Raw genomic sequence first — 19228 nt, 5'->3', positions numbered from 1 at the left:
TAGAGGAAGTAATTACAGATGTTGTGGAAATAGCATAAAAACTAGAATTAGAAGCAGAGCCTGAATATGTGACTGAATCACTGCAATCTCATTATAAAACTTTAATACTGAAGGAGTTGCTTCTTATGGATGAGCAAAGGGAGTGGTTTCTTGAGATGGAATCTACTCTTGGGGAAGATGCTGTGAAGACTGTTGAAATGACAGCAAAGGATTTAGATTATTACATACACAGTTGATAAAACAGCAGTGGGATTTGAGACAACACCAATTTTGAAAGTTTGCTGTGGTTGAAATGGTATCAAAGCACATCACATGCTACAGAGAAATCATTTCTGAAAGGAAGAGTCAATTAATGTGGTGGACTTCATTGTTGTCTTATTTGAAGCATTGCCACAGCCACCCCAGTCTTCAGGAACCACCGTCCTGATTAGTCAGCAGCCATGAACATTGAGTTTAGACACTCCTCCAGCAAGATTACATAAAACTCACTGAAAGTTCAAATGATGCTTAGCACTTTTATTAATAAAATCTTTTTAAATTAAGGTTTGTACATTTTTAAGATATAATGCTATTACGTACCTGTAAGACTATGGTATAAACATAACTTATAGGCACTGGGAAACCAAAACATTAATTTTATTTTCTTTACTGTAATATTTACTTTATTGCAGAGGTTTGTACCTAGTCCTACAATATATCCAAGAGTTGCCTTCGTTGTGTTTCTTCATTTGGGATATTTGAATATCCACATGCAAAAGAATAAGGTTGAATCTCTCCATCATACCATATAAAATTCAAAATCATTCATAGACCTAAAAATAAGAGTTAAAATTATTAAACTGGGGCGTCTGGGTGACTTAGTCAGATAAGTGTCCAATTCTCAATTTTGGTTCAGCTCTCATGGTTGTGATATCGAACTCCGCATCTGTCTCCCCACCGAGCGTGGAACCTGTTAAAGATTTTCTCTCTCTCCCTCTGTCCCTCTTCCCTGCATGCTCTCTCGCTCGTTAAAATGAAAATAAAAAAAATAAAAACTATAAAAATATTAGAATAAAACAGAAGTAAATCTAGTGAATGGGGAGATGGGCATTAAGAAGGGCACTTGTTGGGATGAGCGCTGGGTGTTATACATAAGTGATGAATCACTGGGTTCTACTCCTGAAACCAATATTACACTGTATGTTAACTAACTTGAATTTAAATAAATACATTAAGACAAAAAAACAGAAATAAATCTTCATGAACTTCAGATAAAATTTCTTAAATGCATTATCAAAAAAGCCCAAGCAACAGGAGAAAAAAAAAAAAAGATAAAATACATCAAAATAAAAACTTTATGCTTCAAAGGACACCATCAGGAAATTAAAAGACAATTCATAGAAAAGCAGAAAATATCACTTAATCATATGTTTGATAAGAGTCTAGTACCCAGATCACATAAAGAACTCTTACAACTGAACAATAAAATGATAAATAACCCAAATAAAGAAGACATTTCTTCAAAGATGATAGACAAATGATTATTAAGGTTATGAGAGGATGTTCAACATCATTAATTTTAGAAAAATGCACATCAAAACCACAATGCAATACCTCTTCACACCAATAACAAAGCTATAATTTTAAAAATGGACAGTAACAAGCATTGGAGATAATGTTGCAAACATTGGCACTCTCATGTATTACTCAGGGGAATGTAAAGTGGTGTAGCTACTATGGAACACAGTTTGGCAGTTCCCCAAAAAGTTAAATATAGAATTACCACATGACCAGCAATTCTACTCCTAGGTATATACCAACAAGAATTAAAATTAGTGCTTAAACACTAATTTGCACATGAGTTTGCATATCAGCATTATTCATAATAGCTAAAAGGTGGAAATAAATCAAGTGTCCATCAGTGGACAAATGTTTAAACAATGTAATAAATATATTCATAAAATGTATTACTCAACTATAAAAAGAAGTACTGATGCATGCTAAAATATGGATGAACCTTAAAAATATTATTTTAATTGAAAGAAGACAAAACCAAAGGCCATATGTTTTATTATCTGACATATGAAATATCAAAAATAGAGAAATTAATTAGCATAGAAAGGAGATTTGTGATTGACAACGATTTGGGGGAAAGGAAGATGGGGAATAGCTGCTAATAAGTAGAGATTTATTTTGAGGAGTGATTAAAATATTGTGGAATTACATAGTACTGTACATAACCTTAGAGACTGTAGATTCTATAAAGAAAAAAATAAAGCATACAAGAGGAAATAGAGAATATGGTGAGATAGATTATAATTTTAAAGAAGTTACTAAGGAAAGGCTTAATGAAGAAGGTGCCATTTACTTGAAGACCTGAAAAGGGGCCTTACAGATATATCTAAATCCTAGACTCTGGGGGAGGAAGACTGCCGTGCCTTTGAGGCTGTGGAAGGCCTGAAATGTTCAAGGAACCCCAAGTTGATCAGTGTGACAACTTAGAGCAAGGGAAGGAGTGCTAGGCAATGAGTTCAAAGAGATAGGTAAGAGAAGGAGACGAACAACTATAGAACTTTGTAGGTCATTGTGAAAAAATTCACTTTTACAGTGAGCTAATGGGTATCAATGTGAAACTTTGAGTACAGCAGTAGCCTGGTCTGATTATTTTTCATAAATCTACTCAAACTGCTCTGTTGAGAAAAACTGAACATGCAGTATCGGTGGAAGCATGGCATCAATGATCTGGTCAGTGCAACCATATCAAATGAAGTAAAGTGATCATGAATTTTATTAAGGGTGGTCACTTTTGAGTTAATGGTCATTGTTAATGGTCAGATTCTAAATATAACTTTAAAATAAAAGTGGCAGGATTTTTAACATATTGGATATGGGTGAGATAAAGAAGGGATGATGACACCATGAGGGCTGTGTCATGTTGCATAGCAGGCATCCAAGTGATTATGTTAAATTAAACAGTTAGAAATTATTTGTCTACAACTTTGCTGCCTCATATAATAGCCACTAGCCAGATGGCAATTTGAATTTAAATTAATAGAAATTAAGTAAATTAAAATTTAGCTTTCAGTCTGACTGGCTAGCTACATTTCAACTGCCCACCAGTCATATGTGGTGAGTGGCTATCATAAGGGACAGTGTAGGTATAGAACATTAGCATTATTGTTAAATTTTCATTGCATGGCATTGGTTTACAGTTCAGAACTAGGCTGGGAATACGTATTTTGAAATTACATGCATGATATTTAGAAATGAAAAATTGGCTAAGAACAACAAGAGAAGAAAATAAATAGGTATGAACATTGAATCCTAGGGCATTTCAATAGCTAGAGATTATGGAAGTGTAGAGAAACCAGCAAAATGGGATTTAGAAAAAGAACTAAGGGATAGATGGAACATAGGAAGAGTGTATTATATTTAAGCCAAGTGAAGAAAGTGTTTTAGAGAGAGGAAGTGATAAATTTGGATAAAGGAAGCAAGTATAGAGTAAAATGTCAATGGAAGAAAATGTTCTAGGGGCATATGTGAAACTAAAGGGGCAAGAGGGCTGAAGATGGGTGCAAAGAAATGATCAAATTCTTCATCAGAATCTTTTCCTCATTAACTAAGGTTGGTAAAGAAAAAGCAAACATGAGAGGGGTCTAGTAGAGTATCAAATATAAACTACGTAAGATAACAAGGAAAACATTTCAGATTAATGGTAATTATTATTTTTTTTTTTAATTTTTTTTTTCAACGTTTATTTATTTTTGGGACAGAGAGAGACAGAGCATGAACGGGGGAGGGGCAGAGAGAGAGGGAGACACAGAATCGGAAACAGGCTCCAGGCTCTGAGCCATCAGCCCAGAGCCCGACGCGGGGCTCGAACTCACGGACCGTGAGATCGTGACCTGGCTGAAGTCGGACGCTTAATCGACTGCGCCACCCAGGCGCCCCAATGGTAATTATTTTTAAGCAAACACAGTTTAGCAAAGGAAACAAAGTGGGCATATGTAAATCTGCCTTGAATGCCCTGATAGTGCTTAAGAACTCTTTAGAAAAATGCAATAAATTTCTTCAAGAATCTGTGTCATCTTAATGCTGTTGACAATGTTGAAATCACAGACATGTCACACAGCAGAGCAGACTGTGTTGTTCCTCTGATGTCTAATAATAGTAATGAGGTAGTGGTGTTTTTGTTGTTGTTATTGTTGTTTGGTGCAGTGAGGAACTCCTCGGTCAGAGAAAGAGAGCCAACGACACTGATGCTGGACAGATCAAGGGCAGCTCCAGGTGGGCAATAATGATGTTGAAGCATAGTGTTTTTGGGTACCTACCACAAGCCAAGACATTGTTTGGAGGAGGTCTGTATACATAGTTATGCCCTGTGAAAATGTGATAAAAACACCCACAAAAATCACAAAGATTTGCCAACCCAGTTGGTTAACACATCTGTTATTCCTGTAGGTTATGTGACCTTCAAAAAACTCATCTGTACAAATTCATTGCTATGTAGAACTGTAATGCATCATTTATTCTAATAAAGTAATAATCCTTTATTGAGTTCTTAAATGTGATAGAATTTCCTAGGAGATAGACCTCCTTATTCCTGTATCCTCATCAGTTTTGGTCACTTTGCCTGACCGCCATAGGATATTTCAAAACTTTGATAATTCTTTTTACCATTTATTTACATTTCTTTTATAATAAAAAGAAGTTCACTAATATTTTTAAGGATGAATAATACTATTAAGAATCCTTTATTTTTATTGTTATTAGTTAAGTTGAAAATTTATCCATGAATAAGTACTATTTGCTTTAATATTCTATCTAGTTTCACAAGTGTAAAGAATATTTTTCTATTTTTGTATAAATATGGCTTTAAAAATACCTCTTCTATGTCTCTGTTTAGGATTGGTTTGGGTGAGATATGTCTGTTTAAAAATTTTTTTTTACATTTATTTATTTTTGAGAAACAGAGTGAGACAAAGCGTGAGCAGGGGAGGGGCAGAGAGAAGGAGACAGAATCTGAAGCAGGCGCCAGGCTAAGCTGTCAGCACAGAGCCTGATGCAGAGCCCGAGCCCATGAATTGTGAGATCATGACCCGAACCGAAGTCGGACGATCAACTGACTGAGCCACCCAGATGCCCCAGGGATATATCTCTTTAAGAGTAAAACCCAAACAAGAAAAAAATGAGTGAGTGATTGTGTGTGTGTGTGTGTGTGTGTGTGTGTGTGCATGCGCGCGTGCCCAAAATACTATCATTAGCTATCAAAAAATCAAATTCACATAAAAATTATTAATGTCAGAAGTAAAACAGTATAAAAATAAAGCAGACACATAGTTTGCACCCTGGATTTTTAAAAAGAAAATTGGGAAAATATTACCAATATCTGTTTCTTCTCAGTTCAAGCTGATTGCAGAAATTTAGTAAATAAAAATTTTCCTATGCTCATTATTTCACTAAATATTATGTCTTTCATATCCACATTCCTAAATCATATATTTCTTTAGAGATCAAGAGAGATGACACATTTCCCATGACAAATGTATGATTTCATCAATAAAGTACAAAATTGCTTCAGTTGAAATGTTTATTCGGTTTCTATAAAGTCGCTTGATACATACTGTTTATACTCTATAATATAAAGGAGAATATTTTAGTTCAATTTATAAGCTGAAATATTTTCCTCTATTTCATGGGCTATAAAATATGTGGTGTCTCAAAAATAATACTCTAACACCTAATTGACCAAATATATATCATTACAAATAGTTGATATACGTTTTTAATGAAACTACTGTTCTAACGTGGTATCACTTTTAATAAATGAAGTATTAAGATTCAATATGTAATAAATTCATCTTTGATTATGTTAATGATTCTAATTTAATATGTGGCCTTATTTTCCTAAAGTGAAATGACATTTATTTGTACTAAGGACTTCATTGTTACTATCACTATAATTGGACATGAATAGACTGCAAGTCTATCTTCCTTTGATTATATATACTGACATTAGAGGTCAAGTACAGGTCACTTAAAAATATGTTATTTTAGGGGCGCCTGGGTGGCGCAGTCGGTTAAGCGTCCTACTTCAGCCAGGTCACGATCTCGCGGTCCGTGAGTTCGAGCCCCGCGTCGGGCTCTGGGCTGATGGCTCAGAGCCTGGAGCTTGTTTCCGATTCTGTGTCTCCCTCTCTCTCTGCCCCTCCCCCGTTCATGCTCTCTCTCTGTCCCAAAAATAAATAAACGTTGAAAAAAAAATTAAAAAAAAATGTTATTTTAGAGCCAGAAGCATATTTGTGAATGAAGTTTCCGTTGAGAAGTAAAAATAAAAACAGGCTGCATCCATCCATCTTTAAAAAATCTAAATCATTGACAAAAAGTGACAGGAGAAGATGCTCCAGGTCTTAAAATTCAGCTGAGACAGGCAAACCTGTCTTGCTAAAACTTTTGTAGTGCAGGGACAGTAGCCACGATGAAATGCATTCTGACATCGAAATGTGCTAAGGATATTATGAAAAATCACCCTGATGATTGCCATTATTGAAGTGTTTTTGAAGAACGACTGTAGATCAAGAAACAATAATTCATGCTCAGGATATCACTTTAAATCTAAGTATATCCTTTATGTCACCATACCAAAAAAGCCACTACTATCCCAAGAGCTTAACCGTGGTGCAGTCTATATAGAACAGACACATTACTGGTAAATTTCATCTTCTAGTTGAGGGCTTCTTGTTGTCAGGTTCAAACATTATTAAAGAATAAGAATATTGATTGATTTCCTTGACCTCCTCATATACTACTGGTCAAAAGATGATGGATGACTCTGTCTCTTAATCATGCAAAAGGGACAACAAGAGGTATTATTTTTCTCTTGAGTGCAAAATTAGGAGAGCTGTCAAAAAATACTGACATCATCAACAATTACTGCAGTGTTTTCCAGTTATTCCATAAATAATAAAGTGTTAATTAGAATACCCCCCAAAAAGCTTTTTATGACTTTTTAAGAGCCTGGCAATACTATTCAAGGCACTGTAATTAATCAATGAGCAACAAATTAAAAAAAAAAAAAGATAAAAAAATAAATTCAAGCTTAGGTCAAGGTTACTATCAACAGCTAAATGGAAAGACGGACCCCATACAAATTCTGTTTATAATTGTAAATTAATACAATACATCTTGTAAATTAATACAAGATGTTTTATATTGTGGTTGCTAACCTTTGGCCCCATCTGAAGAATTCTTTCTTTATCACAGAGTATACAAGTAGGTGGCTACAAGAAGGTAAGTAGCAAATCCTATTATATGATGAAAACAAAATATTCCATTATTTATACCAACATTTGTATTATATTAGAATTTACTTATCCTGTCAATAGGTAGGGGCATACAAGCATGAAGTAATTATGCAAATGATAAGCAAATCATTAAAAATTTGAGCCATCTCACATTCCCTAATGGAGAAAAATATTGAATCTCACTGTCAAAATCATTCATCCTTTTGGTGTGCCTAGGTGGCTTAGTTGGTTGAACACCAACTTCTTCTCAGGTCATGATCTTATGGTTTGAGTTCAAACCCCACATTGGGCCCTGTGCTGACAGCTCAGAGCCTCGACCCTGCTTTGGATTCTGTGTCTCCCCCACTTGTTCTATCTCTCTCTCTCTCTCTCTCTCTCTCTCCCTCTCTCTCTCTTAAAAAAAATCATTCATCCTTTCTAAACACTAGGAGGCATCTTTAACAATGTGTCTTTTCTGTTGGGGCACCTGGGTGCCTCAGTAAGTTAAGTGTCTGACTCTTGATTTCAGCTCAGGTCATGATCTCACAGTCTTGAGATCAAGCCCTGTGTCAGGCTCAGTGCTGAGTGTGTTTGGGATTCTCTCACTCTCTCTCCCTCTGCCCCTTCCCCCGCTCACTCTCTCTCAAAAAAAAATAAACATTGAAAAAAACATGTCTATTCTGTATCAGTAGATCCTTAGAATTGAAGGAACAATCAGAAACTGAGGGATCTTTTTCTATACTGATTAAGTACTCTCCTATGAAAACTCACACTTGCTTTTAAATTAATGATAATTAAAATTTTTCAAATACTTTATTTTCTCATTTATTTTCCCATTCATTAAACCAATGATTCATCTAACAAACACTAAACAAACAAACAAACAAAAAAACACATACTATATTCCAAGCTCTGTGCTTATGCTGCGGATGGAAAATAAAGGCATAAATTAATCATGAATATATACCTTCAAGCCTAATATTAGAGTGAATTCTTAATATGTATAATAAATAAGCCATGGATATCTAACAGGATTCTAAAACTAGATATTTCAATAACAGTGCTTTCCATATTCCCACAAAGAACTGTTCCTGTCTCAGTTAATAATCACATTGTCCTTCCATATTGTCAGATCAAAATGTATAGTGTCCACCTGGACTCCGCTTTTTTGTACATGCTGTATGCTAATGCTGTTGAATGTACTTTCAGAATATGCTTACAGAAGTGAAGGGCACTGATGTGTGCAATTTACATGAAAGACATTAAAAAAGTAGCAAGATTGATAAATAGATACAAAAAGGGTAAATAGATAGATATGTAACAAAGCAAATGTAGTAACATGTAAATTGTAAAATCTAGATGGTGGGCTTACGTATGATGCCTATATAATTCCTTTAACTTTCCTGTATGTTTGAATAATTTCATAATAAAATACTGAAGAATAATAAATCAATAACACATGTTGTTTTTCAAAAGTTGTGAAAGACGGAACCCTCCTCCCAATAATTACAGATTCTTGACCAAATATAAAAATTAAAACCATTTGGACACACACAAGACTGATAAAAACTAGATATAAACTGGAAGGTATATAGCTTTTGAAAACATGTCACACTATAAATCTCACTATGACAGGAGCACCTGGGTGACTCAGTCAGTTGAGCTTCTGATTCTGGATTTCTGCTCAGGTCATGATCTCAGGATCATGGGGTGGAGCCCGTGTGGGGCTGTGCACTGACAGTATGGAGCCTGCTTGAGTTCTCTCTCTCTCTCTCTCTCTCTCTCTCAGCCCCGCTCCCCCCACTCACACTCTCTTAAAAAAAGAAAGATAATAAAATAAAAAAATAAAAATAGATCTCACTATGAGAGAGTCCCGTGTAGCTGACCGTTTCACTTAGACCACGTGGTGTAGTCCTAAACTAAAGGGGAAATATAATGTGTTGCCTCACAGTATCTGCTGAAATCAGGTGGGCTTCAAACAGTCTAACCACATGCTCCCTTCCCAATTCTGCCACCATGGATAGATAAGGTCTCCTAGCACAGTAATCCTTCTTAGTAAAGGGATATTAGTGGTGCCTGGGTGGCTCAATCAGTTAAACGTTCGACTCAGGTCATGATCTCACAGTTTGTGAGTTTGAGTCCCGTGTCAGGCTCTGTGCTGACAGCTCAGAGCCTGGAGCCTGCTTCAGATTCTGTCTCCTTCTCTCTGCCCCTCCCCTGCTCATGCTCTGTTTCTGTCTCTCAAAAATAAACAACATATATTTTTTTAACTAAAGGGATATTAAAGGCATAGTTACTGCTTACTGCTGAGTAGTGGGTTTTAGTTCCCTGCCAACCTGCAAAATTATTCCAACGAGCAAATCATATCCTCCCCCGGCACCAGAAGGTGCCCAACTTCTTGATACTATGCTCACACCTTGCAGTCCCTGATAATTCACGTTATTCTTGAGTACAGTCTCCATGTGGCTTTGCGTGGCATGCAGTATTCGCTTCCCTCAGGTTGTTAATGTATGTGGTGAATAAACTGTTGTTGATCTCATTTGTTCGTATTGGTTGTGTCATAGGGTCGGCCATTCCCTTAACCTTAGGGTAGAAATCCCTCCCTCGCCAAGAGGAAAAGGAACACTGAAACAGCATCATCCCACCCCCAATACTCACTGCATATGGGGAATAAAATGCATGAAAAAAGCAGCAACAGTGTTGCAGTACGGAGAAGTCAAGTTTCTAATTTAGGATTGCCAGAGTACTTGGATGTTAAACTGGGAAATCTGACAAAAGGGAAAGATGAAGAATTTATAAACACATTGCCCTTAAATATTTTGCTATTAAAATGCACACATACCAGGCAAGACTGCAATGAATGCAGAAGTAGCAGCTCTAAGACTAAGGAGAGCTGAGAAAAGACTCTATAAGCCAATCAGTTGTGAAAACAAAGAGTATATGTCCACCTAAGTTAGAGGGGATGACAAACACCCTGAGCCTCTACTGAAACTCCAAATGGCATAAAACTTAGGAATTAACCGCCTACTGGTTGGTGTTCTATATTTTAGGGCTAAGGGTAAAAACAAAAATGACCTGACATAAGAAAATCTAGGGGTGCCTGGGTGGCTCAGTCAGGCATCCGACTTTGGCTCAGGTCATGATCTTGTGGTCGCAAGTTCGAGCCCCGCGTCAGGCTCTGTGCTGACCGCTCAGAGCCTGGAGCCTGTTTCAGATTCTGTGTCTCCCTCTCTCTGACCCTCCCCCCATTCATGCTCTGTTTCTCTCTGTCTGAAAAATAAACAAACATTAAAAAAAAAAAAAAAGAACTTAAAAAAAAAAAAGAAAATCTAAAACCAAGCCTCCATAAGATCAAGGTGATCTGACAGCAACTGTCAATCACTGCCTGCTAGGAAAAAAAAAATCCAATATTCTTTAGAGGAAGATGAGAAAATTCCATGTTACTTTCATTTTACTCACAACATCTACTATAGAACAACAACAACAACAACAACAAAAAAAAAAAACTAGTAGGCAAGAAAAGTAGTGGATTATAGGGACTGTTACTGGGTCTCTCGGTTCTTGTCCCAGATGCACCAACGAATTGGAAAGCCTCGACTAAAACGGGGAGATAGAGTTTGCTTAGGAGAAAAGTATAGTATATTTTGAAGAGTGAAAGTGGCCACTGCCGGAGCAAGAATGGCAATGGCACCCGCCCAGACGCTCTAGCTACATCCTTTTAAGCCTGCTTTGCGTACATGTAAATTTGGCTTTGGATGACATATTTGATGTGTGGTTATGTGCTGGTGGTTATGTAACATTTCGGCCTCTGCACATGTGTCTACCCGTGATGCATCTTGTGCCATAAAACCTCGGATGGAGAGTAACTTGTTCTGTGAGTGTTCCACAAGAACAGCAACCGTTTCTAATATATTTTAAGTTAATAAACGAGTGAAGTCTTGGAATACGAGTAGTACCTGACACCAAACATCACGTGATCATGATAACAATGGCGACAATGTTCTCTCTCTCTCCCCCCACCCTCTGTCTCTCACTGCAGGATTGTGGGTGATCATCTCCCATGCACAGATGCTCAGTCTAAGGCTGTGGCCTTTGGCAGAAATCAGTGATTTTTTTTCAGAACACTGGAAGGTGCTCAGAGCTGGCATTAGGGTATTTTTTTGTCATTCCAAAGCATCTATGGATAGTCCTTGGCTTTTCCATACAAGAGTAAACTTAGGAATGATTTGCTTCATTCTAGGTCAAGCTGTCTGTAGATACAGACCCTTTCCCCTCCTGCCTTATTGTCAGTTACATTAAATACAGTATATGACAAGATTTTATTAATACTGTACTGTAGTCATCATCTGTGTTAGTGTATACAATGGCTCTCATGCAGGAAAAGATTGAAAAGAAAAGTGGTAAGAAGGAGATGCAAGTTAAAAGGAGGAAGGAAATCATCAAGTAGTACAAATGAGGTATGCAAGTGGCCGAAATTACAAGATTTTATAAGAAGTCTATGTCTGCATCTTGTCTTCAGGGGAGGAGGAGAAGAGGCAGAGGAATCCCTCACTCCAAATGAGATTAGGCAGATGTGTAAAATGTGGGAAACACAATTGTGTAGAAAATCACTACCCAAATAAGGCTGTAGCAAAGCAAGTGAGCGATAAATTTGTTTAATGACAATGTCACATTTCCATGAAATCCTCAAAAGGAGGCAAATACAAGTGTCCTTGGATAGGTTCCTTGTTAAATTTTTTTTAATGTTAATTTATTTTTGAGATAGAGAGAGACAGAGCATGAACAGGGGAGGGTCAGAGAAAGGGAGACACAGAATCTGAAGCAGTCTCCAGGCTCTGAGCTGTCAGCACAGAGCCCAATGCAGGGCTCGAACTCACAGACCGTGATATCATGACCTGAGCAAAAGTTGGACACTTAACCTACTGAGGCACCCAGACGCCCCTGGATAGGTTCCTTGTTAAAGTTGCATGGAAAAAAAAAAAAAAAAAAGATTCCATTGAGCCAATAGACAGCAGTGATTCAGTTAGTGATAGTGAAAATCATCTACACAATGAATAACCCTCCTCTCTCATCTCCCTCACACCAGCCACAGAGGTTTTCAAAGGTAGCCACAGGTTAATTTATTTTTTTATATTTTGTACTTTCTTTATTATTTTGTATTCCATTACAGTATTGTAATCATTTCTATATGAACATTTTTGGGTTATGGAATGAATCGTCTGAGTTTCCATTATTTCTTATGGGGAAAATCGCCTTGAGATACAAGCGCTTTGGATTAAAGGCATGTTTCCAGCTCACAAATCAAGGCTTTACTATAATAGTATTTATTTACCTATTGTATACTTATGAGTGTCTAATGAGCTTTTGTTGTGACCTTAAAAGTACTTAAGGGCAAGTTGCACATACTCAGCTCTTAATACACTCCTTGGGGCTTTTGAGCCAGCTCTGGGGCTAAAAAAGCCTTTCCTGCTCTGTTAGCCCTTAGAAGTGGCTCTGAAGGTACTGCTGTTAACCCTTCCAGGGTGGCTCCCAGGGTGGGGCCAACACCTGCTTTATCCCTCCTTGCTCATGTCTAACTAACTGCCTAACAGGAACCATAATCTAGAGAGAAGAAAAACCATTGGAAACAAATCCTCCTCAGATCACACACAGATGTTGGAATTAAGAGAAGACTTTAAATAGCTATTATAAATATTTTAGGAAAAATATAGAAAAGCATAATGGAGATAGAAATCAATTGGAAAATGTAGAATTGAGAAATATCAAAATTGAAAAAAATAAGCAGATTGTTTCATCTAAAGATAGGGCTCTTTATAAAAATATAAACTGAAACACTGAGAAATAAAAGATTGGGAAAAATTAACAGAGCATCAGTGACACGTGAGATAATGCCATTTTTAATCACAATGACAGATAAGCAAAGTGGCAAGAAACATTTGAAAACATAACATCTGAAACTGTTCTGGATTTGGTTAAGACATTAACCTGCAGTTTCTAGAAGAGCAGCAGTAAGCCAAATTTAGCTAGGCAACTAGATATAAGTTCAATTAAAAATCAATTGTATTTTACATAATATAAAAATTGAGAATGAATTTAAAAATACATATACTGGTTGTACTTCAAGTTAGGATGTAGAAATCCCCAAAAACAGTGTCGTTGTCATCTTTAACAGGAATAAAACTCCATAATATAAAAGATTCTAATTTTTTATTGAAACCATCAGAAAATTTAGATGACAAGGAATCAGATGAATGAAATTCCAAAGGATGACAAGTCCCTTTGATGCGAGATGGAAATCATAAATTGTTTTATCTATATGAAAGCATGAGCAAAGGAGTCAGCCATAAAAATAGGTAAAAAGAAAGTATCTGAAATTATAATGAACGTTTCAAGTCTGAGTGTTGGTGAGTATGACAGATCAGATTCAACAAGATACATTCCGACTTGCTAACTCTTTTCCTTAGGCCTCTATTGGATATTCAAGCGAAAAACTGGAGGCCAGAGTGGTGATGTGAAAGAGTGACTTCAATCAAATAGCTGTGCAGGTAATGATTAGCTAGGAGTAGAAGATAGGCATGGAAATGATTAGCTACCCAACCCATTTTTCCTGTGAAGTATAAGCTAATCTCCTCACGGGGAGCAGCAAAAACAAATACACAGACAAAACAAACCTTTGGCTGCTTCCTGTTACAGGCAATGATCAGGTTGGCAGGTACTGAAGGAGGGTTTGAAATGAGAGTGATCTGCTCTGGGGAAGGAGCAAGGTACCTTCCTGCCTCTTCCTCCAGGGAAATATCAGCGGCAGCTGGAGGAGCCTTATAAAACCTGTCCCATCTCCAGCACCACAATTAGGGCAGCATATCTGCTGGTGGTAAAGACAGGAAACCATTTCAGGCCCAGATCCTGTTCTGAAACAAAGCAGTTATTTGCAGCCACTAGGGGACAGGAAGAAAACTTGATAGCACCCAAGATCTCTAGCAGATAAAAGGCAAGACACAAGATCTACATTGCCTTCTCTTATGATGTAGGAGTAAAGAGCCTGCAGAACACTAAGGTTGGAAAAATAACACACACACACACTCAAATAAATAAACAAATGCTGACACTCTAGACTGCACACTAACTAGAATGGATCAGTGGTCTACCATATTGACAGATGTATATTGACAGTAACTATAGCAACAACTTAACCCAAATTCAGCCTAATTACTGGCTAAATTGTAACCACTCATACTAAAGGAAAAGCTGCAGCGAAAGAATACCCACTTAGGGAAATAGATAATATTTATCTGCACCTCTACTGTTCTTTTAAATACAATGTGTGGTGATTAAGCCAAAGGAAGTTAGAAAAATATTGTTTTAAACCCCCCAAACAGACAAGTCAAATAAAAACAAATTATAAGATGTAATCTTAAACTGAATCACATAAATAAAATCACTTCATTACTAGGAAGTATCTCTCAGATTAGATGTAAAAATCTGCCTAAAACCTGTCTATAGGAAACTCACAAAAACATGGATAAATTGAAAGTAAAAAAAGTGGGAAAATAATTCATACAGATGGTAGTCAAAGGAAAGATTTGGTGGCTCTGTTTATGTTGACATCATAGACCTTAGAACAAGGAAAAAAGAGCAGTGATTTAAAAAAAGTGTATTGTTTCATAAGAGGATAATTACATAAAGAATCCATTACAGTCCTAAGTGTGTATACTTAGTAAGTCATCAAAATCCATAATGCAGGTGAACAGAACTAAAACTAGAAATATACAAATCCACAGTTATATTTGGAGATGTCAACATTCCTCTCAGTAACTGATTGAACACATAAAAAAAAGAATATTGAATATTAAAGACTTACACAGCACTATCAACAAATTCGGCCTAATTGATATTTTTATAACATTCCACAGACAACAGTAGAATACATATACTTTCCAAGTACACATGTAACATTTACCAAGGTAGACTATACTCTGGGCTATGTAACAGTTATCAAATTTAAAGAGACTAAATTGAAGGGAACCTGGGTGGCTTATTCGATTAAGTGCCCAACCCTTGATTTTGGCTCAGGTCATGATCTCATGGTTCATGAAATCAAGCCTTGTGTTCGGCTCTGAACTGACAGCTGGCAGCCTGCTTGGGATTCTCTCCATTTCTCTTTGCTCCTCCTGCACCAGTGAGCATGTGTTCTCTCTCTCAAAATAAACATTTAAAAAAATTTAAAGAGATGAAATCATAAAAAACATGTTCTCGGACAACTAAATATACTACAAATAGATATACAATGCAATATATATTATGTAAGTATATATATTTTATATTATATATAAATCAATATATTATCAATATACCATATATCAACTATAAATATACTATAAAACAATATAGCGAATTAGAATATATTTTTAAATAAATGAAGATGAAACATATGAATTTGTATAGTACAACTAAAACAGTGCTTAGAAAAAAAAAGCATTAGATGTTCATATTACATGTAAACAAATGTCTCAAATCAATAAACTCCACTTTCATATGCTAATAAAAGACAAAATTAAACCCAAAGCTAGCAAAAGGAAAAAAAAAAATAAAAATATAAAGCTGAATAATAGAGAATAACCAATGAAAATAAAAGCTAGTTTTTATAAAGTTCAGTATAATTCCTAGACTCCAAGAAGTCTCCAAGTGGAGACTCCAAGAAGATTAAAAGATGATACACATTAATACTAGGAATGAAAGAGTAGAAATTACTAATATTTTAAAAACAGCAAAGAATAAATGTGAAATATTATCAAAACTTTGTTTTACTAAATTAAGCAATTTTTATGAAAGATTCCATAAGAGGCTGCAACTAATCCATGTTCACTTAAGAACAACCTGAATGTCCTTATGGCTATTAAAAAAAAATAAGTGAATAAATTTAAGAGAAAAAATATTTTCACATAACATACTTCAGGTCCAATGACTTCACTATCAAATTCTTCCACACTTTCAATAGGTGTAAGATATATTTTACTAATCCTATAAATTGTCTTTCACAAAGTAGATGATAAGTGGCCAAGATCAATGTCATACTATGGGAATAAGATTATACTAACACCATATATGATATATATATATATATATATATATATATATATATATATATATATATCATATATATATATGCAAGAATATTTAGATTTCAAAGAAAAGGAAATTCTACAATATGTAAAAACATGGATGAATGTGGAAGACATTATGCTAAGTGAAATAAACCAGTCACAGAGAAACAAATACTGCATGATTCCACTTAGTTGAAATATCCAATGAGGTCAAGTTCATAGAATCAAAGAGTGGGATAGTATGAGGAGGGGGGAATGAGGAATTACTTATTAATGGACATAAATTTTCACTTAAGCAAGATGACTAATCTATAGAGATATGCTATACAATACTGTACTGATGGTCAACAATAATGTATACTTAAAAATTATTATCACATTATATCTCATATTAACCACAATGCAACATTTAAAAAATGAAAGAGAAATGGCACAATAAGAAATAAATAAAAATTATATATGAATGGCCAATATATTTAAAAATTATATCATTATATACCAGAGAAATATAAGCAAAATCATAGCATGATACCTGTGGAAAGCTGCTACATGATTGATGGCATTAACATTAATCATGATACCCTCAACAATAATAAAACGATGATTTGAGAAAGCGTTAGTCCCATTATTTTTTTTTAAATTTAATGTATAGTTATATTATTTTTGAGAGAGAGGTAGACACAATGTGAGGGAGGGAGGGAGCCACAGAATCTGAAGCAGGCTTCAGGCTCTGAGCTGTCAGCACAGAGCCCAACACGGGGCTCAAACCCACAAACCGTGAGATTCTGACCTGAGCTGAAGTTGGAAGCTTAACCAACTGAACCACCCAGGCGCCCCCCATTATTTTTTAATAAAGCATATATTTACCATAAAATCTAACAATACTAACCTGCATTTTGCCCCAGGTTAGAACAAATGGAAGCATTTGTTCTCACATAAACATGTGTTCAGATCTGGTCTATTTACAATTTTTAAATACTAATGTTCATCAACTAGTCAATGAACAAGCGAATTATAGGGTATTGACACAATGGAATACTGCTAGGTAATAAAAATAATGAACTATGAATATATATAACAACATGGATAACTCTTAAATGATTCTTAATAGGCTATATAATTTACTGTTCTGTTTATATGAATCTGTAGAAGATACAAAACTTTAGTGACAACAAGCAGTGTGCTTTTATGTATTAGAAGTGGAGAAAGGATTGACTTTGAAGAGGCTCAGAAAACATTATTGGGTCATCAAAATATTCTTTGACACTACATAACTGTTCCATGTGCCGTAGACTGAATTTGTCATCTCCCTAAATTTCCATATATTGAAACCAAGTCCAGAATGTGATGGTATTTGGAGGTGGGGACATAGAGAGGTCATTAGTTCATGAGTGTAGAGGCGTCATGAATGATATTTAGTGTCCTTATAAAAGAGTCCTCAGAGATCCCCTTACCCCTTCTTCGATGTGAGGATACAATATGAAAATGGAGGTCTATAAACCAATAAGTCTTTACCGAACACTGAATCTGCTAGCACCTTAATCGTGGCCTTCTAAACCTCCTGAATTATGAGAAATACATTTCTGTTATATATAAGCCACCCAATCTATGGTATATTTTTAAAGCATCCAAAATAGACTAAGGCATGTATCAAAAATCATCGTACTGTGTGCTTTTAAAGAAGTAGAGTTTACTGCACACAAATTGCATTTAGATAAATATGACAATACACATTTCAAATATTACCAAAAATGTAACTTATTTAGGAATTTAGCCAACCACATGTAAGAACTCAACATGTGAAGATGGGATCCCATGAAGATGGGATAATATTGCAGCATATAGAAAATGTTGAAATAGAGAACTATACCGTGTTTATAGGTTGGAAAACCAGATTTTGAAGATGTGAATTCTCATTAAATTGTTGAACTGATGCAGTCTATTCCCTATCAAAATTTCTCAGAGGTCCCAAAGTGATTGAATACAGAAAGGAATGTCATTAAAAAAAAAAAAAAAGTAACTCTGGTACAATGAGGTATGTACTTAGGAAAAATAAATCTTACATGATAAGTAAAAATGAGTTCAGTACAAATCATAGATCTAATTTAAAAACTTAAAACATTAATGATTATAGAATAAGGCAGGGAGTATACTTTGTGTGATCTCGGGGTTGGTGCAGTTATCTTAGGAGGAATTGTCAATTAATCATTAATTCATTAAAATTATTGTCTTACTGGATAAATCTTATTCAGGAACTTGCTGTATTATCCTTGCAACTTTTGTGTAAAGATAAAATTATTTATAAATAATATCATTAAAAAAGAAACAAAGTGAACATTAAAAAATTAAAAATGTATTATACTTAATCAAAAGTCATCATTGAAAAGGAAAGCACTGTCTGGGAGGAAATATTTGTAACACATATAATGGAAGAGGAGTCACATCCAGAATATCTGAGCAACTTCTACAAGTCAACTGCAAAGGGAAAATTAATCCAGGAAGGAAGCACAAAAGACTGAAGTATTCCAACAGAATATTTATAACTCTCTTAAAGCAAGTGAAAATGTGCTCAACATCATTACACATCCTGGAAATGAAAATAAAACCCAAAAGGAGATATCACCGAATAACCTATAGAATGGAAAATGTTAAAAAAATAAAACAAAAATAAAAGACTGACAAGACCAAGTTTTAGCAAGGATATGTAGTAACTGGAGACCTTGTACACTGTAAACATTTTACAAGGAATGTGAAAAAATGTTTGATACTTTCTTATATAGTAAAACATATATCTACTCTGACCCAGCAATGGTATTTCAAGAGATATGAAAAACATATGTTCATAAAAGACCTGTACACCAATAT

The sequence above is a fragment of the Puma concolor genome, chromosome C1, assembly GCF_028749965.1.
Source record: "Puma concolor isolate L17-30 chromosome C1, mPumCon1.1.hap2, whole genome shotgun sequence".
Taxonomy (NCBI): Eukaryota; Metazoa; Chordata; class Mammalia; order Carnivora; family Felidae; genus Puma; species Puma concolor.
The sequence above is the reverse complement of the archived record's forward strand: the minus strand, read 5'-3'. Positions refer to the sequence as shown.